Source organism: Microcebus murinus, chromosome 24 (assembly GCF_040939455.1).
Source record: "Microcebus murinus isolate Inina chromosome 24, M.murinus_Inina_mat1.0, whole genome shotgun sequence".
Lineage (NCBI taxonomy): Eukaryota > Metazoa > Chordata > Mammalia > Primates > Cheirogaleidae > Microcebus > Microcebus murinus.
In genome coordinates, this window is record NC_134127.1 from 22,355,299 (window position 1) to 22,379,905 (window position 24,607).

At 48.8% G+C, this 24,607-nt stretch overlaps 1 protein-coding gene and 1 pseudogene across 2 annotated transcripts in view; both read left to right on the top strand.

Moving 5' to 3' along the window:
- The window catches only part of DPYSL2 (dihydropyrimidinase like 2), a 100,046-nt gene that overhangs the window by 47,811 nt on the left and 27,628 nt on the right, over positions 1–24,607 (top strand). The gene's annotated exons all lie outside the window — the stretch shown is intronic.
- Positions 6,643–17,095, top strand: LOC105877121 (ubiquinol-cytochrome c reductase complex assembly factor 6 pseudogene; annotated as a pseudogene).

Below are 24,607 nucleotides of genomic sequence, written 5' to 3' on the forward strand. Positions count from 1 at the left end.
GGTATAGAGTGATGTCACCAGAAAACAACTCATCGAATCGATAACTTGCTGGATTTGAAATTGCAGCCATTTCTGGAAATCAGAATGAGGCCAACTTTATAATTGTTCATGGCTGTGCTGTGGAATGCCCGAGCTCTCTGTTTTTCTTGGTGGATTCATTGCATGGTCTGCAAAGGGTTTGCATTCCGCACTGAGCAGCACCTCCGGCATCCCCCCACTGCCCTGCAGCTCGCAGAGGACCTAGTGCGTGGCTGTTGGGCTGTCCCTCTGGTGGCATTGGCGACAAATTCTTCCGCAGTGGGTGTTTTGGCCAAGGAAGCATTTAGTCACACAGGGCCTAACATGCACAGAAGTGCGGCTTGGGCAGGGCCTGGCAGGGTGCAGAGCTGTCTCCTGTCTGGACGGGCGTGGCCAGGGGTTCCTTCCTCTTTTGTGGCATCAAACCAAGGGACAACTTGGGCCCTGCAGAAGTGAAATGCAGGGATGACCTGTTACTGGCCAGTTCTGGCAGGGGCGAGCAGCCCCAGGTTGTGGCCAGGCACAACGCATGCTTCTCTGCTTCAGCTGGGAGTCTTTATTGTTGTTCTTTATTTATTGTTTTGCCTTAGCTCATCAGCTACACAAATCGTAGGGGATAAAAAAGCAGGAAGAGCAGATCCATTCTTAAAGCAAGCAGAGGGTTTAGTTAGGAAGCTGTGTCCCTGAGGACATTTCAGAACTACTCAGAGGCCAGTGAGGGGGGCCTTAGTATTTTAGAAGAAATTTAACTTTTGCTTCAGCATTTTCACAGTTAGATGGGACTTTGGCCCTGTTTGTAGAATGAGCATTTATGTTATTGTGCAAAGGGATACACTTATATGTCCTACTAATAATGTCCCCGAGACAACAGTGGAAACCAGGCTGTCCCAGGCAAACTCAGACACATCACTCTGCCTCTAAGGGGTTTGTGTTGGATTCTCTTGTCTTCTGATGAGCTTTGAAAGGGGGTGACCTAGTAGTTGCTTTCTGGACCCCTCCACAAACCTGCCAGGAATTGTGGCAGGAGCTACGTTATTCTGTCCTTTTCATTAGAAATGGTTAGAAAAAGGTGAGGTAATTTGGGGGGAGCGGATATTGGATACCATTTACTGGGAATCTGCCAGGCAAGCCCCATATACACCCTGCAAACACGTGTCCTTCTGCCATCTCTGAAGATAGGAGGGTTTATCCTCACGCTATAAATGAAGAAATGGGAAGCCCAGAGAAGCCAAGCGACTTGCCTAAAGCCACAGAGCATGCAGGTGTTAGGGCTGGGATTCTGGTCCAGGCTCTGGGCCCACAGCACTTGCGGGTGACAGAATAAAAGGGTTACGTTTGCTTTTTAACAATCAAAAAGCATGCTCACGAACGCTGCTCCGCACCCAGCACCGTGCCAGGTGCTTTACAGAAATCCCAGACACAGCCCCCACCTTGAACTTGCCATCAGGTGTCGGGCTACGGTCCAGTCCCGAGGAATAGAAAGATTTTGGCGTTCAAGCTTGATCCTGCTCTTTGATCCAACCATTATTTAAAAGTCCTTTTTCTGTAATGTCAAGGGGGGAAATGATCAGAGAGCTTACGTCTCCCACTAGGTGGGAGGCTGCACCCAGCGGGGAAGAAGCTCACCTGGACACTGGTGTGTTGAGTGTCTCTGCTGTCCTGAGGAGGCCCTGGGCTGATGCCCTAGGTTTGCCCCGCATCCCAGGTTGGGGGGATTTGGAGCGAGCTCGAGAGGGGTCACTGATGTAATGCATTCATTAACTGGATGCAGTCTCTTTTCTGGGAGGCCTGGGAGCCCTGTGCGTGCGGGGCCAGATTGAGCTGATGGCTGTCGCGTAGGCTGCCCTGAGGTCGCCTTGCCCCTGCCCGGCTCTGCCTCTCCGCGTTCCTCTGAGGTTCATCATGCACAGCGGTTCCGGGGCTGCCTGGGGGGACACCTCGGGCAGATGGCATGCTTTGAGGAGAGGCAGTGCCAGGGAGGAAAACCAAACAGTTTCTCCGAGTTGGAAGTGCTGCTCTGAACATCGTTTTTTGTTTTTTGGTTTTTTTTTTTTTGCTTTATGGAGATAATCCAAGGAGAAGCATGAGGTGTAACGGAAAGAATTTGAGGCCTAACCTTCTTGGCGACACATCTTCATGGAGCTGGGAACCGGGAGACCTTCGTTCTGGTCCTGACCCTGCTGCTTGCTAGCCCAGGCACAGTGCCCCATGTCTTTGTCTTGGTTTTCTCAGCTGTCAGGAGCGCCGGGATCAGCTTGTCTCGCCTAATAGGGCTGCCGGGAGGATTCGGGGAGAGGCTGGGTGTGGCAGGACCGGGTGGGTTACGTGTGTCGGGGGAGGTGAGACCCTTCAGCCTGGTTTTGCTTCTGACAGTTGAAGATATTTTACAATAACACGTGGCTATGGGGCCACTAGAAGGGCTGGATTTGTTCTGTGGAGATCGCCTTTGGCGACACCCTGGTTTCAGCGTCCACCTCTTCTCTCCTTCTTCTGTCACCCAGAATCAACGGCCACGGTCAGCATCGCTCCAAAATGGTTTATTTGTTGTTGTTGTTGATGTCCCAGAGGCACCTCTCCCCGTCACCTGGATTTCTTTTCTTGCCAAGAGTGTTCAGCTCTGTTCATTGGAGTGTTTTCCAGTTCTCCCCCATGAAATGTATTTTCCATCTTCAGAAAAGGAGGGTTTATGTTGCTGAACTTGGTATTTTATTTTATTTATTTTTTCTATATATTTTTAATTGGCCAATTAATATCTTTCTATTTTTAGTAGAGACGGGGTCTCACTCTTGCTCAGGCTGGTTTTGAACTCCTGACCTTGAGCGATCCTCTCACCTCGGCCTCCCAGAGTGCTAGGATTACAGGCGTGAGCCACCTCGCCCCGCCTGAACTTGATATTTCAAAGGGTAGAATGTTGGTGCTGGCAGAAAGCAACAGAAGGTCGCCTAGTGCACCCTGATCTTCGTGGGCATCTTTGGGGGGGGGGCACAGCTTGGGGAGATTCAAGATATCCGATCGTTTTCTCTCATTGGATTATAGAACAAAGGGCTTTTAAATAGTGGTGGGCTCAGAGGGCAGGTGAAAGCTTCAACACCAAAATCTTTCTGTTCCTGGCGGGTAGATGGGAGCTTGGCACCGGATCACAAGCTGGGCTGGGTCTGGGACTTGGAACTCGTTTATTGCGATTCCCTAACTTTGTAGGGGCCACGCTAAAGCCCCCCAGTGAGGGCGGCGGTGGCATTTGGACAGGACGGAGGCTGCTTCCGTGTCTTTTCTCCGTGGTGCACGCTTTTGGTGGCGCACAGTGTTTCCCACGGGGTCCGTTCAGCTCACGCCACGGCGAGGGCCGTCTGCGTGCGGGAGCTCTTCGCTGTGCAGACGCCGGACCCTGAGAAAAAGCTGCATGCCAGAGGCCGGTGGGGAAGGTGATATCATCCATCTTGGCGCTGAAACGTGCGTTTCCATTCAGCGGCAAGGCCTCTTAACGAAAGACGGGCTGAAAAGGCTGATCCGCAGAAGGGGAATCGGCTATTATGTAGGACAGAAAGTCCCCTCAGCTGTGTTTCCTGGGTCCTTTGCATTGGGGTGGGCCGTTGACTCCTTGCATCTCTTGGTGCTGAGACAGTCTGATGGTCCAGAGGCCACGTTCTGCTTAACATTCCTGCTTCCCTGGCGTAAACCCATGTTTCCACGGTCACCTTGCCAGGCTAAGGTGGCCTCTGGTGACTGATAGGTTTTGTGTCTGTGGTTGTATCTGAAAATATCATTTTTCCTGGTTGTTTTTTCCTCTTCATGTATTAGCTTGGCTCATTCTTCTTCTCATTCTCTTTGACTTCAAGGCAGTTTGTAAACAACTATTCTTGCTTCTGCTTAGGAATTTCATAAAGGGTTTTCAAACAGAGAAAAGACACCAAGTAATGAGAGAGTCTTGTCAGCTTTCTTGCTTTCTTTCCTTTCTTTTTTTTCTTTCTCTTCCTCCCTCCCTCCCTCCCTCTCCCTCTCCCTCTCTCTCTTCCTTTCTTTCTGTGTTGGCTTATACAAAGTATATTGACTGTTAAAAAAATTTTTAAGAAATATAGATGTAACTTGTATACCATAAAGTTCACTTGCTTAAAGTATAAAATTCAATGGCTTTCAGTATATTCACATAGTTGTGCAGCCATTGCTGTTGTCTAATTTCAGAACATTTTTACCACCCTAAGAAGAAACCCTGCACCAATGAGCAATGACACCTCATTCCACCCCCACCCCAGCCCCTGGCAACCACGGATCTACATTCTGTCTCTGTGAATCTGTCTCTTCTGCACATCTCATATAAATGGAATCATACAGTATGTGGCCTTTCGTATCTGGCTTCTTTCCCTTTGCATAATGTTTCCAAGGTTCATCCAAGTAGTAACATGTATGTATTTCATTCCTTTGTGTGGCTGAGTAATATTTCATTGTTTGGGTGTGTCACATTTTATTTATCCATTCGTCAACTAATGGCCTTTGGGTTGTTTTCATTTTTTGAGCTATTGGGAATGAATAATGTACATTTGTGGCAAAATTTTTGTGTAGACATAATGCTTTCTATTCTGTTGGGTGTATACTGTGGAGTAGAATTGCTGGGCATATGGTAACTCTGTGTTTAACTTTCTGAGGATCGGCCAGACCGTTTCCCAAAGTGGCTGGACCCTGTCGCATTCCCGCCAGCAGTGTATGGGGCTCCGGTTTCCCCATATCCCTGCCAACTCCTACTACTGGCTGCCGTTTGATTACAGCCATCCTAGTCCCAGCGGTGAGGTGCCATCTCACTGTGGTTGCGATGTGAGGCCAGCCCACTCGCTCACTGCCTTTTAGTCCTATTGATCTTGGTCTTTGATGTGAGAACTTGCTTTTGGGTATGTTTCCCTGACCCCGCGTTGGCACGTCTGATGTGACAAGTACAGGATGTGCGCAGAGATCAGACGGCGGACTTGAAACCAGAGCGCCCCAGGAGACCTGGCCTCAGCATCCCTCAGGGGTCACCATCTGCGGCTGGCTGCAATGGCCATCGCCCCCCAGGTTTGCTTCGACCTCACTGTGCAGCCCACAGGGAGTGAGTCCTGTTTTGCCGCCTTTTGTGACCATCTTCATTCTGCTCTCCGGTGGGCGGGCGGGCGGGTGGGGCGGTGCCGGGAGGGAACTTGGCAGAGGCCCCCCAGCCTCTTCCTCCAGTGTCGCCCTAAGGACACGGCACCCTGGCTGTGGCCTGCCCAGCTCAGGCTCTCGGCTGTGACCAGGCGTCTCCCCGGCCAGTCCGTTCCTGCCTCTAGTGGAGATCCTGCCTCTAGAGGCCAGAGCAGTGCGAATATTTCCTCCTACATTTGCAGCTTCAGGGCTCTCTGCTCCCAGCTGCTCTGTCCTTGGATGCTATGCGCACTCTGTAAGGTAGACGGGGTGGGAAATGCCCCCCATCCAGGGGGGGATCGCAGAACAGAGAGGCTGGGGTACTCACCCAAGGCCACCCAGCCAACACGAGGTGGAACGAGCACTCAGAGCCCGGTCATCTGGCTCCCTGGCCAGCGCCTGTCCTGCTTGGCGTGTTGCTGGGCCCTCTGTCATCAGGGGGCATCAGGCATGAAGCGAGGTCCTAGTACCTGCGCTGCGTTCGAAGCCATTCCCTCCTTGCTTTCCGGAAGTTTCTGGTGTAACAGCGGCGAGCACAGCCCCTCCCAGAGCCGAGAGCGCAGACTGTTGTGCTAGACGCCCGAGTCTGCACTGATGTGGCTGGCGGAGGGGTGACAAGAGGGAAGGATGTGGTCCCCTTCACGGCACTGTCACAGCCATTGCTTTGTTTATACAAAGTGGATTAGCACTGTGGTTTCATTCATTCACCCATTCATTTATTCACCCATTCAGCTGACGTTTCTATTTTTTTTTTTTTGAGACAGAGTTTCACTCTATTGCCCAGGCTAGAGTGCTGTGGTGTCAGCCTAACTCACAGCAACCTCAAACTCCTGGGCTCAAACGATCCTCCTGCCTCAGCCTCCTGAGTAGCTGGGACTGTGGGCACGCACCACCACACCCGGCTAATTTTTTTTCTATATATTTTAGTTGGCCAATTAATTTCTTTCTATTTTTTTAGTAGAGATGAGGTCTCACTCTTGCTCAGGCTGGTTTCGAACTCCTGACCTTGAGCGATCCTCCTGCCTGGGCCTCCCAGAGTGCCAGGATTACAGGCATGAGCCACCGTCAGCTGACGTTTCTCAGCCATCTGGCAGGTCCTGGTCTGGGCAGCAGAGGTACAGGTTTGGTCCCTGTTTGCAAAGAATGTGCAGTGTCCTGGGGATACTTACAGAGAAGAGACGGAAATGACATGTGATGATGGCTGTAGCAAGGCTCAGGGGGAACAGACAAGAGAGTCGGGACAGTCGGGGGAGGCTTCACCCGGCGAGTCCTGCGTGACCGACACTTGAAGGCTGGATTGCATTTTGCCCTGGAGTCCGATCATGGGGTGGGCAGGGGCAGGGGACATCCAGCCAGAAGAGAAGCATTCGAGGAAGAATTTGGTAAGCGAGAGTCTGGTGTGTTTTAGATTTACCCGTACGTCAGTGTTGCTGCCAGGCAGCCTGCGGGGAAGGGCCCGCCCCGCCCTGCTCTTGGCGGCTCAGGAGGTGCTGCTGCCTGTTCGTTGCTGTCTGCTTTTGAAGGTTAGGCCTTTGCACCTGCTTTTCTCAGCTCCTCTCCAGTCTCTAGCCTTTCCTGTTTGCTATCAACATTACCCCGTATAAAACTCATAAGAAAATCAGCTACCATGTTTCCCCGAAAATAAGACCTACCCATAAAATAAGCCCTAGCAGGATTTCTAAGCATTTGTGCAATAGAAGCCCTACCCCAAAAATAAGCCCTAGTGACGGGCGTGGCTACGCAGCGCGTCTGCACAACCCATGCATGTCGTCGCGGAGCGGTGAAGAAGACGAGCAGCCCTTCTCATCCGCCCCATGAGAGCTCTGTGGCTCCACATGAGAGATTGGGGCCAATGGTTCTAAAGGAAACAGAGTCGCAAGAAATTCAGGATGGAATTTGGGGTTTGGAGAGTGATGATGATGTTCCAGAAGAAGACGCCTTAACTCTATTTGAATAAATGTAGATGGTTGTGCTGTACTTAAAAAAAATAACACATCCCCTGAAAATCAGCCCTAGGGTGTCTTCTTGAGGAAAAGTAGATATAAGCTCCTGTCTTATTTTCTTGGAAACATGGTAGTCCTCTCTCGGGTGCTGCTGAGTGGGGCTGGCAGGCAGGGCAGGTGGCGGACGGCGCCAGGAGTCAGGGTGCCAGGGCCCTTCTCATTGTAAGTTCTGCCCGGGAGGGCAGGACACGGCATTGCCAGCAAAGCCCTTGTCGTGTGAAGGCGGGTGCTCAGGAGAGCGAGCCTTAGGGCCGGGCACGTGTCCGGGGACGTCTCGGGGAGGGAGTGGGGGGAAGACCTTGTGGACTCTTGATTTGGCCACAGGGTGTTTGAGTTCTACCTTCATTGCTCACTAGCTGGGCAAATTGTTTTTTCTCTTTGAGCCCCAGTTTTCTTTCTTTTTTATTTCACTGTGGTAGCACACATCCCATAGACTGTACCGCGTTAGCCGTTTGTAAGTGCGCGGCTCAGCAGCGTTAAGTAGGTTCACATTGTCGCGCAGCCATCGCCACCGTCCGTCTGCGGAGTTTTGTCGTCTTCCCAAACCGAAACGTCCCCACTACACACGCGCTCCCCATCCGCACTCCCTCCAGCCCCTGGTGGCGCCAGTCTACTTCCTGCTTCTATGAACTTGACTGTTCTAGGGACCTCATATATGTGCCTGTAACTTAGCGTAGTGTCCTCAGGGGTCATCCGTGCTGCAGCGTGTGTCGGAATCTGATTGCTTTTTAAGTCTGAATCACATTCCATGGTAGGAACAGGCCACATTTTGTTTAACCCTTCGTCGTGGATGGACACTTGGATTGCTTCCACCTTTTGGCTATGGTGAATAACGCTTCTGTGAACAAGGGTGTACAGAGATCTCTTCGAGTCCCTGCTTTCAACTCTTCTGGGAATATGCCCAGAAGTAGACTTGCTGGATCATATGATAATTCTGAGCCATAGTTTTCTGATTTGTAATACAATTTCGGGGTTATTGTGCAGCTTAAATTTGATAGAATATACAAAGTACTGACCGTGTGCCTGGCACGTAATCAGTGCCAAGTAACCCTTCCTGAAAGGCCCCTTCCACCTTCTGAAAATCTTACTCCTTAAAACAAAGGCACTTGTAACTATTTTGATGAGAAACACCTCTTCAGAGATAGTGCATGGCTTTTCTAAGTGAAGGGAAAGGACACAATTGAAGGCTTTCTTGATGACGTGGTGTTACGGCTTGGATCTGCGTTGTAGCTCCAGGCTCACCGTCAGAGCGCTGGGCTTTTGACAGTTCTCACAGATGGTCGCTAGCTGTTGGCAGGACTTGTCTGCATTCCGTCATTCTCCTACTTCCCCCCTTCCCGTCCTCTCTCACTCTTCCTGCTGTGAGCGTCCCTGCCTGGTTGTCACTTCCCTCATTTAAGTTCACGTTTCAAGTCTTCCCTCAGCCTGGGGACCATATGCCCGAGATCCTCAAAATGCTGTGAAAGGGGAAGGTGCAGGCTCCGAGGGAGGATCTGTAAATGCCCCTCCCCGAGCGCGATTTGGCGACCCTGTTTTGACCGAATGGACGCCCTCTTTGGCAGCTTTGTGGAATCTGGCCGAGGAGCCAGATGGCCGGACGTGGATAGCGAGGCGTCTCTGGGTCCCAGGAGGTCACTCCGGGGGGAGGTGGAAGCTGATGAGTATTCTGCCAGGCCCGAAGGTCTAGTGGCCATTTTGCATCTGGATGGTTCTGGAAGGCTTCCTGGAGGAGGGTGTTAATGAGCCCAGCTGGGGAAAGGGGAGGTGAAGGAAAGCATGAGGGACCTGCCTCCGTCGTGGGAGAGGAGAACAAGCACAGAGCTGGAAAGTCAGCCACTCCTCGGAGACCACGGCAGGGGTGCTCGGAACATGCCTTTGCTGCAGGACTGGAAAGTCAGACGTGAGCCATGTCCACCCGGCTCCGTCCTGCTGAGTCTTGCACTTACCGTGGGAAGCCATTAACACTGTGTCGGCCTGCTTTAGCATCAGATATCTTATGTGTTTCTCAAAGGCGTTATGTTTGGTTGTGAAAAATACGTGGAAGCTTCTGTCCTCTGTTTGCATCAGTGCCTGGGCTGTGGGGTGCAGTCGGAGCACCAGGACGGCCCAGCAAGTCCCTCGGTGCATCCTTCCCTGACGAGGAAGGGGCCAGAATGTACATGATTAGCACGGTTATTTAACATTGTTCTAGAAATTCTAGCCAGTGTAATAAGATAAGAAAAATAAGAAGCAATAAATACTGAAAAGGAAAAATAAAATTGTTGCCATTTTTTTTTAGATGATTGACCTTAAATATTCAAATGAGTTGACTGAAGAAAATACTTGATCTAAGAAGGTTTATTGAAATGGCCCGTTTATAAATATGTATGAAAACTAATAACTTTCCTATTATGCCATAAATAACCAATTGGAAAATATAATTTAAAAATCCTATTCACAATAGCCACACAGAATATAAGATTGCTAGGAACTACGAACATACATTCTTACATGTGGGATCCAAGAGAAGACTTAAATAAATTAAAAGAATGCTACATTAGTGAACAGGAAGACCTAATACTGTCAAGAAGCAAGTTCTTTAGATATTAGTTTATAAATTCAGAATGATTTTTTGTTTTTTGTTTTGCATTTGAGTGAATGATTCTGAAATTCAAGTGGAAGATTAACCAGATGATAAGAGACAAAAAATTTCAGAAAGGTTATAATGAAGAAGGGTAGGTAAGTACTACTGGGTAGATATTAAAACAGATTATAAAAATATAGTAATTAAAGCAGTCTAGTAATAGCTCCAGAATAGACACCTACATCAACAGGGTAAAGTGGAAAATCCATAAAGTAAAACCAACTGTACCAAAGTATTTAGTGGATGAGAAAGATAACATTTCATGCTCACGGTGAAATTATAAAATATTCACAGTATTGTGCTGGATTCTTTAGCTATTTGAAAACCGAAGTAGACTTCTTAGTTCATATACCCAAATATATTCCAGATGGATTAAAGAATTACACTTAAACAGGAAAGTCAGAAGAGACTGGAAGAAAATACAGATGAAGAGTCCTGTAATTTAGATATTTTACCAAAGGCAGAAATCAGACATTTTCAAATATTAAAAAAGGTTAAGTAAGCTAAAAAAAAGAATGGAACTTTTATCTGTTTTATTTAAGTTCTTTTATATAAGTAATACTTGAGGCAAATATGATAAATTGTTAATAAATATCAATTCTGAGGGGGAAAAAATGAAAGGAGTTAAATAAAAAGAAGTTAAAATACCCAGTGTTGGCTAGGTTGTGGTGAAATGGGCAATTGTCAACTATTGATAGGTGTTTACACTGGCATGGCCTTCCTGAAGGGTACTAAGACAGCTGACTAGAGCTTTAAAAAGTTATGATTCATACCCTTTGATCCAGAATAATCTATGTAATCTAATTCAGCTCTACGATATTTATTGTAACATTATTATAATGAGGACAAAGGAGAAATGACCTAAATGACCAAAATAGGTGATTGGCTAAGTAAATCATGGCCACCTCTAGGAAAAAGTGGTATGTAGTCATTAAATACTATTGTAAAAATATTTATTAATATGAGCATGTTCACAATATACCGACAGAAAAAAGCCGGCCATGATCACTACTTTTTTTTTTTATAAAAAGCTTTACTGAAGTATAATTTACATACATAAGGACATTATGATGCTACTTCTGTAAAAAATATATACGTGTGTGTAGAAGTGGGTAGCAAAAAAGATTGGACACACATTGGCACATAAATAGTGATTTCCTTTGGATGGTTGGATGAATAATGGAAGATTTTGTTTTTTTGGTCTCAACACTTTCCATTGTTTCAAGTTTTTGGCATTGAAGTACTTTTGCATTCTATAAAAAGAAAAGTCCCCTTGGAGCTATCCTTTGCATCTGGGTAATTTTCTCTGACTCCCATCACTGCCGAGGAGGAAGAGAACACCCCGTGAGGAAGCGCTTGCATTTATGCAGAGTGGAGCCGGGCTGGCGCTTGTGGGCAACCTGGAGTCTCCCCTGTCCCCACCGTCGTCAAGACGAATTAAAGGCTCCCTGAACAACAGGTCCCTTATCAGCTTTAAACCTCATTGTCCAGATACATTGGCTTTTATTCAGAGTCTTACTAATCAACCGGGGACAGAAAAGAGCCATTGAACAATTAGCCCTCCGCCCGAGATGGGAAGCATGGTGGGACAATGGCCGTGGTTCAGACCGGAGAGATGTTGTGCTGTGCTTTTGAATCCAGTCCAGGTTCCTAGGAGGAAAACACCCATCAAATTATGTTGGCTCTGGATGGATCCCGGTCAACAGATGACATCACTACTCTTCCTGCCCCGCTGGACTTTATTTGGAGGGATGGGAGAATTGTGCAATGTTGGAATAAACAGAGCAGAGACCCGGCTCCTCGGGCTCTGCGTGTCTGAATTCGGTCCCAGTCCTGTGGCTGGTCTGTTCTTTATCACGCACAGCGAGACACCGTGTCGTGGCTGCTTTTGGATAGGCGTGGGTGGCAGTCCGTTTGCAGATTGGAGTCCTGCGTACACGTTCGTTGTTATTTAACGAGGCACTCTTGTCTGTGTCGTGTTATGTATTGTCTGCCCCTAAGTGATCTCCCGAGATATAGGTGTGAGTGTCACGTCGTTTATTTCAACCCATATTTCCCCGGGATTATCGTGATCAGATCATAGGGTTTGTTTGTGTGTAGCCTTCCATAAGAAGGTAAACAGGACCCTTTTCATTAATTTGCTCATTGTTCTTTCTTGGTATGGACAACGGCCTTTGGGCTTTTTTAATGTAGGTTCTGCACATTATATGTGTAAGTGCGTGTACTAATGTGGGAAGGGCGAGTCCTCAAGTTTATGGTCGGATTCCCTTCCCAGCAAGGAACCTACAAGGAGGACGGAGTCAAACCCAGTCTCTGCACGTGGAAGCTCGTGGTGTGACTTTTATTTTTTTATGATGTTCGGCACAGCCCTGTAATCTCTTATTTTTGGCAAGCCAGCTCCGAATCTGTGGTCTGGTAGCCCCGGGCAACCAAAAGCTGAGACAAACAGAGGAAGTGTCATTACTCACATGTTTCTCCGGCCACCTCATCTGGCCGGACACGGCCAGCTGCGGGCCCTGGACCAGGCGGGGCTCCTCGGCGCTCAGTCTGGCCGGGCAGGGGCTGACCTGGCCTCGTATGAAGCACCTTTAGGTTGTCCCCGGGCCCCCAGGGTCCCCGTCAATCATTACTTCTCTGCACTCTTCCTGTAATGGGTTCATAGTCTGGAATTTATTTCTGGCAGACTTGGTGGTGAAAACTGGGAAGTCTTTATTTCCTTAAAGCAGCCCGAAGGCCCCAGGAAGTCGAGTAGGGAAATTGGCTCCCCCACCTCCCCCATCACACGCACACACACGCACACACACGGGAAGGCCACAGGAGAGCCAGGGTGTCCACTGCAGCCTGGGCTCCCTGTGTCTCTACAGGATTTTTGAAACTGCAAATAGTTTCAGTCTGTTCAAAGCCTGATGGAGATTTAACCAAAGTGATGCCTCATGGGGTCTGTAGGAACCTGTGGGATTCTTTGCTTTTGATGGGAAGGATTTGAACTCTATTAATGAGGAGTAATTTGTGTTGTCCGCTCTGATTGGCAGTGTTACTTGCATTGGATTCCTAATAAAATGGGAAATGAACGCATTATTCCGAATACATTCCGTTTGATCGAAGATCGTCTGCGTTACGGTGTCCCGGGTTTGGGGGCGCCCTGGGCCGTGAGCAGTCTGTGTTTGTGTCTGTTGACAGAGGGTCACCATGACTTCTGCTCCAGCATTTAATCATATTTCATGATTAACGCCCACTTTCTGTGTGAACAGGGCAGATTTGTTTTGTTCGTCTGGGCTGTATTCAGTTTCATGCAGAAAACTGTTCTGCTGGATGGGTGACTCAAAGTCCCCTGCCTTTCCTGGGCCCCAGAGGTCTCCGCCCTCCTTCTCTCAATAACGTCTTTATCTGATCCCTTCCTACACCCCATTATTCCCCACTAGGGTCCTCTGCCTGAGCCTCTCCCACCTCCCCAGTCTTCCCCTGCCACTCATCTCCCTATAAGCCCTGAAATGTGCTGGAACGTTTGCAGAATGCTAAACTCTGTGCTAGGAATTGTGTCAAGAAGTTTTATATCCTCAAGGCACTCCTAAATTACTTTTCATTGAACACTGTACTGTTTCAGAGCAACCCTGTGAGTAGGTACTACTATTATGTCCATTTCACAGATAAGAAAACTGAGGCCCCAGAGAGGGTACAGGATCCTGCAGTTACACAACTAATGGGTGGCAGAGCTGGGTAGCAAACTCAGGCTGTTGGACTTCAAAGTTCATGCTTTCAATCCCTGTCCTATAAAGTAGGCACTGTGGCTATTTCTATTTTGCAGATGGGGAAACTGAGGCACTGAGGAGTTCAGTTATTTTCCCAGGGTCCTAGCACTACTCAGAGGCAGAGCCACTGAAGCCAAAGCCCCGAGCCTCTGCGGTAGGTGCACCATGTCTTTTCGTCACACCCCTGTTCCCAGCGAGTTCATTGTGGACGGTCATGGCATTGGGCGCTGTTCGCGCAAGGCCTGTTTTGTCGCTGCTTCTCCAACGTTGCTTTCATCAACGAAGGAATGTTTCAGCCCAGTTTCTCAGGTGGTGGAGCTGAGGCCCCGTTGTCCGAGCTGGGCGTCTGGGAGCAGGAGGCTCACGGGCCTGTGAGGTCCCCTGAGAGCGGGTTGGTGGTGGGGCCGGGAGAAGTCGCTTCTCAGGACTTTGGAATGCTTAGAGGAATTCCAGGATCGGCACAGTGACTGGAAAACAAGATTGCGTTTCTCCCACCGGTGAAGGGACATGAGATGCCGTGAACCTGGCTTTTTTTCTTTTTTCAGACTCAGATTTAGAATGCCTGTCTAATCACAGGAAGCAGAGACGCCCCGCACTAGGCCAACGATTGCAGCATCTCTCAGAGAAATCTCACATGGACCTGAAGTTTGAAGCTTTGCGTTGTCACGAGTTTGGCTGGGATTGTCACCTTTGGCTCTCCTTGCCTTCTCCCCGGGCCACAATTTTATCATCCCGCCTTGGGGATGGCATTTCTGATGAAGTGCCTGTCTGTGAACATAAACATGGAGCTGAGATAAAGCACAGCTCCTCCCAGTACCCAGAATGAGGATTCAGGCACCTGGGGGCCGGAGGCCTGGCCCACTCCCCGTCTGCGGCTGCCTTGCCTGGTCCATGGACGCCTAACAAGGCGGTCCCAAGGCTGGGACTTGTCTTAGGTTTCAAGTTGAAAAGCGGGGAGAAGGGTTGGGAGGGCACTAGACCTGCGATGGTGGGTGCAGCCATTAGTCATGTTCCTGTGAAATTGTCAGCCACTTCTTTGTGCAGCCCGTTGATCTGATCTCGGGTGTAACTCAGTCCCCTACTTGGGTCTTGGAAGATGGCCATTTATCTGAAACAGAGACAGCTTGGTATAGTGAAAAGAACTGTGTGTTTTACTCCCTTACGTCGCAAGCAAAAAAAATGGAAATACCAATGCTGTCTGGGGTGACAGCCTGGTGGATTGCTGGTGGCAGAGTAAAGTGGTGACAGTTTTGCAACATAGCGTGGTCATCGTTTCAAGAACCATCTTCCATGCAAGTGATCCCAACTCTATCTAGGGCTCTCTCCAGAGAAAACTATTTAAAATATAGGGAAAGTTATTTGCATGAATATGTCCTCAAGGACGTTATGTATGAAATAGGAGAATTGGAAGAAATCTATAGGTTGTTGCCATAGGGAAATGGTTAAGAAAATGATAGATTGCCCCCCAAATAGCTCTCATTAAAAATTGAATTATGGAGTCCGCTCCGGCTCCTGAGCAAATTAACGCCCGCCCTCTGACCTGCGATCCACATCTGTGCACCTCGCGCCCGCCGACCATGCCCGCGGGCGTGCCCTTGGCCACCTACCTGAAAATGTTCTCAGCCAGCCTCCTAGCCATGTGCGTGGGGGCCGAAGTGGTGCCCAGGTACTACCGGCTGGACCTGACGATACCTGAAATTCCACCGAAGCCTGGAGAACTCAAAACAGAGCTTTTGGGACTAAAAGAGAGACAGCACGAACCTCAAATTTCTCAGCAGTAGACACTTAAATACAACTATGCCAAGAATTCTGTGAATAATATTATATCTTAAGCATTTTTTAAACATTTATTGAGTGAAACTATTAATACTTCAGCACCTAGTCCAATGCTAAGTGCAAGAAGAGGTGCTTAGTACATTGAAATTTAATTATGGTTTGACCAATATTTCTTGAAAACTGCTAAAGTGTGTATCATCTACTTCTTTTTTTATTTGAGACAGAGTCTCGATTTGTTGCCCAGGCTAGAGTGAGTGCCATGGCGTCAGCCTAGCTCACAGCAACCTCAAACTCCTGGGCTCCTGGGCTCAAGCGATCCTCCTGCCTCAGCCTCCCAAGTGGCTGGAACTATAGGCATGTGCCACCATGCCTGGCTGATTTTTTGTATATATATTATAGTTGGCCAATTAATTTCTTTCTATTTGTAGTTGAGACAGGGTCTTGCTCTTGCTCAGGCTGGTTTCGAACTCCAGACCTCAAGCAATCCACCTGCCTCGGCCTCCCAGAGTGCTAGGATTACAGGCGTGAGCCACCGCGCCCGGCCTATCATCTACTTCTTGAATGTGATTTGGAACATAGTCTTGAATATCATGTGAGGTAGAGTATTTATTTGCAAGCATACTATGTGGATTGTCTTGAATGTAAATCAACAATAAAATCATTTTAAAACCCCCCCCAAAAAAATTGAATTATGAAGATTCTCAGACAACATGGTATTAAGAAAAAAAACCCCTTGATTAAAAGTGAGCATGCCCTGTGATTATACCCACATAAAATATATAGCACATGACAGAGCTAGAAGATAATATAGAAAAAGATTAGTAGCTATTATTTGGGAGGTGAGATTATAAGAAATATTATTTCCTATTAGAAAAAAAGTCAAGGAAACAGTACAGATTTGGGATTCAGACGTGGGTTTAATTCTGGTGTTGCTATATCTGATTATGTATCTTGTAGCAACTCTTGAAACTTTCCTGAGACTTAGAGACTTTGTCAGTGAAATGACACAATGATTTCTAAGGGTCCCCGAATGAGCCTGTCACCGGCCACAAACAGTGTCTCCAAGTAGAATCTGCCAGACTCGCATATATCATCAGCAAGTTAGACTCGTGGGCAATTGGTAGCATGGTGGTACACAAACAAAGTCCTTGAAACCCTTTTGTTGGCTAAACCTACAGATTCATGCTCATGACCCATAGTTTGGTAAAACCTTCCTTGCAGATGGTACTCAGACCTCGCACGACCATTCTGTGGGAGTGGAGAGCAAGCTGCCACGTTCCAGCTTTCAAGCAAAGCCTTCCTGGCGAAGTGGGTCCCCATGCCCCGTGGCTAACTCTGGTGGCCCGTTCTTAGGACATTGGCCCCTTGCCTCCTCCACGCGGGCTTCGGGGCTCCCACCCTCTCCACGTCTGCTTCCAATGAGTTAAGGAGGGAAATCTCTGCTCATCCTTTGGTGCGTCACTCTTAAAGGATTCACACGTTATAAATGACCCTTCATCGCCACATGCAGACTTCATTAGGCCGGCCTTTGATCCGGGATGCAAGGAGCCCATGTGCAAGCTACACCAGGCCTCAAAGCAAAGGGCTTCAGGAGGCGCCGAAACGTTGCCAGCCTCTCTACCTGATGCCCTAAATTGGCTTTTGCTAATGCACAGCGGACACCGCCCCTCTGCCCACTGGGTTAAGTTCATCGCTGCCCATCGAGGGAGCCTGCATGTGTTTCCCATGACAGAGAAAGCTTCAGGAATAGACAGGTGGGGTGACTTCTGTTCATGGAAATGCCATGTTAGTGAAGACCGCAGCACAAGGCAGGCTGCCGAGCGCCTCCACTTTGGGGTTCGACCTCTTGAAGTTACTGTGTGCACAACAGCTGGCAAGTCACGTGGCCTCTGCTGTCCACATCTGTGATGCGAGGACCATGAGCCTGTCCTGCCCACCTGGTTTGAGCATCAAACGAGATAAGGGTCGTGATGTCACTTTGTGAACTGCCAAAAAGCTATACGCATGTGAGGTTGATATTATTGCTGTCAGATCGATGCAGACAGTGGTGGTATGAAATTATAAAATGGTTCCATTGTCCCATCCTCATGTTTGAAACTTTCCAAAGAGGAGAGGGGATACGTTTCTCTAAGTGGGGGGCTGTGGCGGTGCCTGTGTTCATCTGTGAAAATGGGATGAAAGGTCAAAGATGACTTTCCACGGTTGTTTTCAGAATCTGAAATCCCAGTGGGGTTGGAATCTGGGCCTTCTCTCTGCCCTGCTTCCCACCCTCTGTCTCCAGCCCTGACTCCTCGTCTCCCAGAGTCACCGTCCAGCAGCCTGGAAGGAATGGGCAACCTCTTTCTAGTGGCCCAGGGTGTGGGGAACGAAGTCTGGTGGACAGCAGCATGGGCTGCAGGTGTGGGTGGCTCCAGGTGCCCACCATGCTTCAGGACGTGCAGCTCCCTTCGTGCAGCAGGTGCCCACCCCAGCAGGTGCTGTGTGAGGCCCACCTGCTTCAGCTGCTCATCAAGGGGTTTGCTAGAGTCTCCTGCCTAAGACCCGCCGGGGAGCACTGAGGCTGGGACTGCCGATGAGCAGGACTGAAGCCTGGGGGCTGGGGAGGAAGGCGATCCGGAGAGAGGGAGGAGGGGCGGTGGGAAGAAGAAGAGAAGAAAAGACAGACAAGAGCAAGAGATAAGGAGCCTCTTGCAAATCAACCAGGGAAGGACCTTCTGAGTAAACGTCAGAGGTGTGCGTGGAATTTAATGAGATGGGAGCTCTTAGGGACACCAGCATTGACCATGCGGCAGGAGAAAGAGGAGCTGGGGCGATATTCTTCCAAGAATTGGGAGGAAAACTCACAAGAGTGCTGTCCAGAGGGCAAGCGGACAGGCAGGGGACAGGGCTGGGATGCAGCAGGGGTGGTTCCCGGGCCCCGGCAAGGTGGGGGCCGGTGTGCATTGTGCCGAGGGAATGGGAGGCGGGAAAGCGGGGTGTCAGCAACATTCACTCCTCTCCCGAGCATGGCGAGAGGAGCGCGCAGGGACAGGGCAGTGGCCGTAGGATCAAGCAGCATCATTTCACGTGTGCACCTTTTAACGTGATTTTGTGTCCGCCACCTGGACTGTCAACATTTTCAGGGCACGGTTTGTGTCTCCTGCCTCTCGGTTTCCTCTGAAGCTGGCGGATCACTTAGGGAGGTGCTTTGTTTTCTAAACACGTCGCCCTGGATCTAGCCTCCACCCTCATTCCCGCCAGATTCTGGCTTAAATCCTTCTCGCAGGGCTTGCTGGGTGCAGAACAATCACTGACGGCTCAGCGTGGTTATATGAAGACACTTAGTTCGTTTTCTGAGCAGAATTACAGTAAAGAATGTTCGAGAAGGGGAAAGAAGAGGACAACCCGGGAGAGCTGCCTCACAGTTGAAGCAGCTGCGAGCCTGTTTTCTTATTTCTGCACCCCTTGGGCTAAGGACGCAGCTCTCCTATGGGTTCATGGCGTTGGGTCGCTTGCTTTAGTTGTGATATATGGAGGGACGAGACTGCAGTTGACTTCTCGGTTAACCACCCTTCTGTGCTGTTGTGAGCAGAGTCGGCTAAGAGCAGGTGGTCTGGACCTCGCGTCCGGGGTCAGATTCCCCATCCGCCTGTCCATAGCTGCACCGGCCAAGGCCGTTGATCCCCACCTTGCAGAGCTCTACCTGGGCCCTTCTTGGTGGCCGTGCGGGAGGGGTGTGTGCTGCGCAGCTTCCGAAGGCCCCGCCCTCTGCCCAGGGCGTTTTAAGTAATGTGAGCGAGTTATTTGATCTCAGTGTCTCTCTGCTGCTTTAGCTGAAAGGTGGAACCAACACCGGCCCCAGCCTCTACGGGCTGTCGTGAGGATTAAATGAGATAATCGTGGAAGGTGCTTACAGTAGTACCAGACGCGTAAGAAGTGCTGAATAAATTTGAATTGCTTTTACTGTTACGCCCATCTTCTGATGCCTGTGACTTACACTTACAGTGAGTTAAAGTTACTCCCTGTTTCGTGGGCCCGTGCTAACCGGGGTGGCCCCTCACCCGCACTCAGGACAGCTGGGGTTTAAAAACCAGCCACGATGACTTGGGATGGTGCCGGTGGACCATGCTCAGGGCGGGACACCTGGACGTGTTCAATCCTGTAGCCTGTGGCTGGGCTTCCCGGAGGAAGAGGTTCCCCAGTACCCCAGTGCTAGAGCTAGCCAAGGCCCTGTGATATTTGGTCTCTCCTGTACTTATTGGACACCTGCTGTATGCCAGTCCCCCGGCGTGGTGCTCTGGGAGAGACAGAGAAGAGAAAGTGGATGCTAACTGGTTATATTGGAACCATGCCTCTGATAGTCTGCAGACACCATCTTACTGAACATTCACAAGAAATGCTGTGAGACCCATTATTGCTGCTGTTTCCTGGATGAGCAAACAAGCACAGACATTCTGGATGGTTCCGGATCTCAGGAAAGTGCTTCTTTAGCATTGCGGGAGAAATAGTATATTTGCACAAGGCAAGTAGTTCACCCTGTAAGGCGGCACGTGCTTTAGAGGCACCTAAATGCTACACAGTTTACACGGAGGAGTGTTTCTTACAAAGGAGCACAGCTTTGCTTTCCAGCTGGTGTGCATTGAACATGTCTGTAGCAAGCGCTCTTTAAGCGTTTCTCAGATTCACTCATTTACACCCCGCTTGAACCCTGTGAGTTAAGTATTAGTCCCATTTCATAGATGGGGAATCTGAAATGCAGAGTAAGTGGCAGAACTGTCCTGGAACCCGGGCATCTGGCTCTGGTCTTTCCACCACTGCCTCTCCAGCTGGTACCCCTTAAATTCCCAGGGGCAGGTGCTCTCTCTTTCCTTTATGCCTTTTTTTTTGGGAACAATGTGTTATCCTAACTGGCAGGCCGAGCTCACGCAGGCTCTTATCTCTCCACCAACAAAAGCCATTCCCTGCCTGGCTGATGAGGTCACCCAGCATTTTGCAGACTACATGCCAACTCGGGAAAGCCACGTTGATAAGCCAGGGGTGCTTTGTGCTGTCGTCTCCCTGGTGGTTTGCTTTCAATTCCAGTCGATCCCTGTATCCGAGATGAAGGAGGGAGAAGCTGATGCACACACAGTTAAAAGCGGGCGCTGAGGCTGGAGAATGAGGCCGTGACTGTTTGGACTAAGATCCTGGAGATGGGCGGGTCTGAGAGCATAAACATCCCGGGGAGTGGGGCCGGGAAGGCGGGTGCACTCACAGCAGGAGGATCTGCCCCCATGTGCCATCATGTCTGAGGCTGTGGAAGGGCTGGGGGGGTTCTCAGTTGGTGGGGGGCTCCCCGCCCTCCCTTCTCCCTCCTGCTCCATTTACACAACCCCCAGCAGACTTACAGAATCCGGTTCCTGCTCAGCTGCTGCAGTTGCAGAACAGGGACTGCAGTGATGGTTTTTCCAGCATCCTAAATAGGAAGGGCCCCTTGAACTCATCAGACACACTGATGTCTGCCCTTTCAAAACCTTGGGGGTCTTGGATTATTATATCAGTGTCTCTCCCTGGTTGTGACATTGTGCAAGATGTTTGCATTCGGGGAACCCTGGGCACATGTGAGTCTACTGCATGTGAGTCTACAATGACCTTTAAAAAATAGTTAAAAAAAAAGAATTAGGGTCTTTTGAATACTATAAATGCTAAAGGGGCTCTTATACTATATTTGAATTTTCAGGGAACAACTTGTTTACTTTGTGTCTAACACTCTGCCAAGGTCCAATAAGAATAAAAATAGGACAACAAAACCACTTGAGGCAAGACAGAGGAATGAAGCCCTGATTCACGCTGCAGCAGGGATGAGCCTTGAAAACATTACGCTAAGTGAAAACAGCCAGACACAGAAGACCACATAGATTCCATTCATATGAAATGCCCAGAGTAAGCAAATCTATAGAGACAGAAAGGAGATTAGCGGTTGCCAGGGGCTGGGAGTAACAGGGGTTGGAGGGAATGGGGAGAGACTGCTAGTGGGTACCAGGTTTCTTTTTTGGGTGATGTTCTAAAATTAGATTGTGGTGATGGTTGTACAGTTGAGTGGCTATACTAAAAACCATTGCAGTATACCCTCTGAATAGGTGAATTGCATAGTATGGGAATAGTATCTCAATAAAACTGTTTTAAAAAGTAAGGTCCTTTGACCATTTTAATAGAAGTAATAATTGTCCTTTGGATATAGCTGGTGTTGTCTAGATTAAAGCACTTTCAGAGATGGATTGTATAATAACTTGCAAATTCAGGCCACTGTCTTTGGGCATGTTCTTGGCTCCCTCATCAGCCAACAAGGATCACAGGCCTGCCACCTGACCACGTGGCATTTCCAGTGGCTCATAGCCAGGGGAGGAAAGCCCAGGGGGTGCCAGACCTTTTGCCAGGTGCTACTACCTGCACTTTCTTTCTTTTTTTTTTGAGACAGAGTCTCACTCTGTTGCCCAAGCGTCAGAGTGCCATGGTGTCAGCCTAGCTCACAGCAACCTCAAACTCCTGGGCTCAAGCGATCCTCCTGCCTCAGCCTCCCGAGTAGCTGGGACTACAGGCATGTGCCACCATGCCTGGCTAATTTTTTCTATTTTTAGTTGTTTGGTTAATTTCTTTCTATTAACAGCTGAGATCTCGCTCTTATTCAGGCTGGTCTCGAACTCCAGAGCTCAAGCAATCCTCCCGCCTTGGCCTCCCAGAGTGTTAAGATTACAGGTGTGAGCCACCACACCCAGCCTACTTGCACTTTCTTATGTTAACTTCTTGCATGCTGGGCAGTTTCCTGCCTGTGTCTTGTAGGTAAAGAAATGGAGGTCCCAGAGAGTAACGCCCACAGCAAGGGAGTACTGCAGAAAGACCCTGAATCAAGCCCAGCCTCTTTTCATTGCCTGCGTAGCTGGGTTGCTGAGCTGTGGCTCTGCAGGGGCAGATGGCTTAGGAAGGTCACCAGAGAAAAGGCCTGTGCATTCTGTGCAAGATGTTTTTGGGCTTGTGTCCTCAGGGGGTACTCTGCACTCCCTCCGGAAGTGACTGTGACATTCTGCCCTGTTCCTTGGAGCAGCTCTTCCCAGGAGGGCTTCTGTGGAAAGAGAACTGTGGGAAAACATGTGGAGGCTTTCCATGGACACGTTTCTGAGTGTCATCAGCTCTTGGAGGAAACATGTTTATTTCTCTGATGTGCCCAGCTGCGCCTGGGTCCTGAGTTTTCAAGGGTTCGGAACTCCAGGAACTGGTTTTGGATGTGGAGGGAAGCCGCAGTTGTGCAGCCGGGGAACCTGATATTTTTGGTGTGTGATGATGCTGTTGTGTGGAAGACAGCCCCCTCCTGGTACAATGGGCAGGAGTGAATGGAGGTGGAGGGCAAAGTCAGTGCGAAAAGATTTGCACTCAGTGATGCTCAAACCGGTCCAAGGCAGACTCAGCAGCTCCTGGGTTGCTCATTAGAAGTGCAGAGTATCAGATCAGAACCTCTGACATGAGGTCCAGGACCCTGTGTTTTAATGAGCACTCGAGATCATTCTTGTGCACCCTGAAGTCTGAGAAGTGTAGCACCAGATGATCAGACATACCCTCGGGATTTGGAGTCATGGGTCCTGCAGCCGGTCTAACACACACGTATGCACACATTTTACACACACACATATAAGTACACACATCTGCATATACGTGCACATGTAACACACATGCCTCATTCCTGGTTTCATTTTATGTTTCTTCTACTTCGTCTTTTATTTCTACTTCTGGTTTATCAAATCTTGTCCTTGTCCCTCGTCCGTGACCCTCCTCACCTTGTCCACGGGTGAGTGCAGGCAGTGCAACATTGGGTGGCTTGCGCCAGCCACTCAGAGTAGGAAGGGACGTCCTACATGTCGTGTTCTCAGATTTCACAGGGTGTGGGGGAGGGAAGAAAATCTTATGGAGGAAATGAGCTTTTGCAAGATAAATTTTTTCCTTATAAATATTGGGGAAAAAAGACAGAACTTTTACTGCCAGATATTACCATGTATCAAAAAGCTGCTATATTTAGTACAGACAGAGAAAAATGGAGCAGAATAACCCAGAACAAAACCTGGTTTTGCCTCTCTGTAAGATGTGCACAAATTTAAAGTGTTATTAGGTATTTTATCTAATAATATTATTATGTTTTTAAAGTCACCATAAATCAAAAAGGGGAAAGGATCGTTTAATAGCTATGAGCATGTGGGTCTTGCCATCAGTAGTGCTTGTTCTTCTTCTGAGAAGGGAGTTGTTTTGTTAATCCCAGAGGAAACATATGTTGAACATAGGCTTCCTTGTTTACGTTGGCTAGAGAGTCTAACTCTAAATTTAGCCAGTGTATAAGACTAAATGCTATTTATCTGTATACATACGTGCACATATTTTACATGCACACACATAAGCACACACATACATACACACATGCACATGTAACATACATGTCGTTCCTGTTTCATTTTATGTTTTTTCTACTTCATCTTTTATTCCCATTTGTGGTTTATCAAATCTTCTTGTATTTTATGTAACTTTATAAGCCACCTTAAAACACTTTGGGGGGGAAGAACGTGGACTATAAATAAAGAAATAGAATAAAATGCAATATATAGAGAAGACGACTTTTAGAGAAAATACACCCAAATTTGAGTAGGTTCATGGGGAGGGGCGTGGTGGTAGTTGGATTATTAATTTTCCCTAAAATTTTCTACATTTTAAAAATTTTCTCCTGAAAACAAAACTGCATCATCAGAAAAACCCATTCATTCATATCCCATGCTGGCCTGTAAGAGGAATGCATTTCCTTCTGGCAGACAGCTGTGAGTGAGGGCAGGGCAGTGTTAGGCAGAGGGGCTCCAGGCTCCGCAGTGGGAATAGCGGTCAGTTCCAGGTGAGCACCTGCTTGCCTGCTTTGCCTGGTCTAGCGCTGGGGCCTGTGAGAGCTGGCGGGGGGCATTCCTTCCCTGTTTGCAGCATCTCCTGAGCGCTTCCTAGATCTAGGCATTCAGTCCCTGCTCTGGGGAAATTTACAAATCGGTAAAACTCGTATAGCAACGATTGCAAACAGCGATGCAACCCTGGGATGGTGACATGTCAGCTGGACGAGGAGGATGAGGAGGAGATGTCCGTGCCCGAGTCAAGAGCGAGGGGAGTGGACTTCCAGGGGGAGGGAGCTGCTTGTGCAAAGGCCTGCAGGTGCCCAGGAGGCGGGCAGGTCTAAGTGAACACTGGCCGGCGTGGGAGCTGGTCGTGAGAGAGTAAGGTGGGGAGACCAGGCCGGACTAGATCTGGCTGGGAAG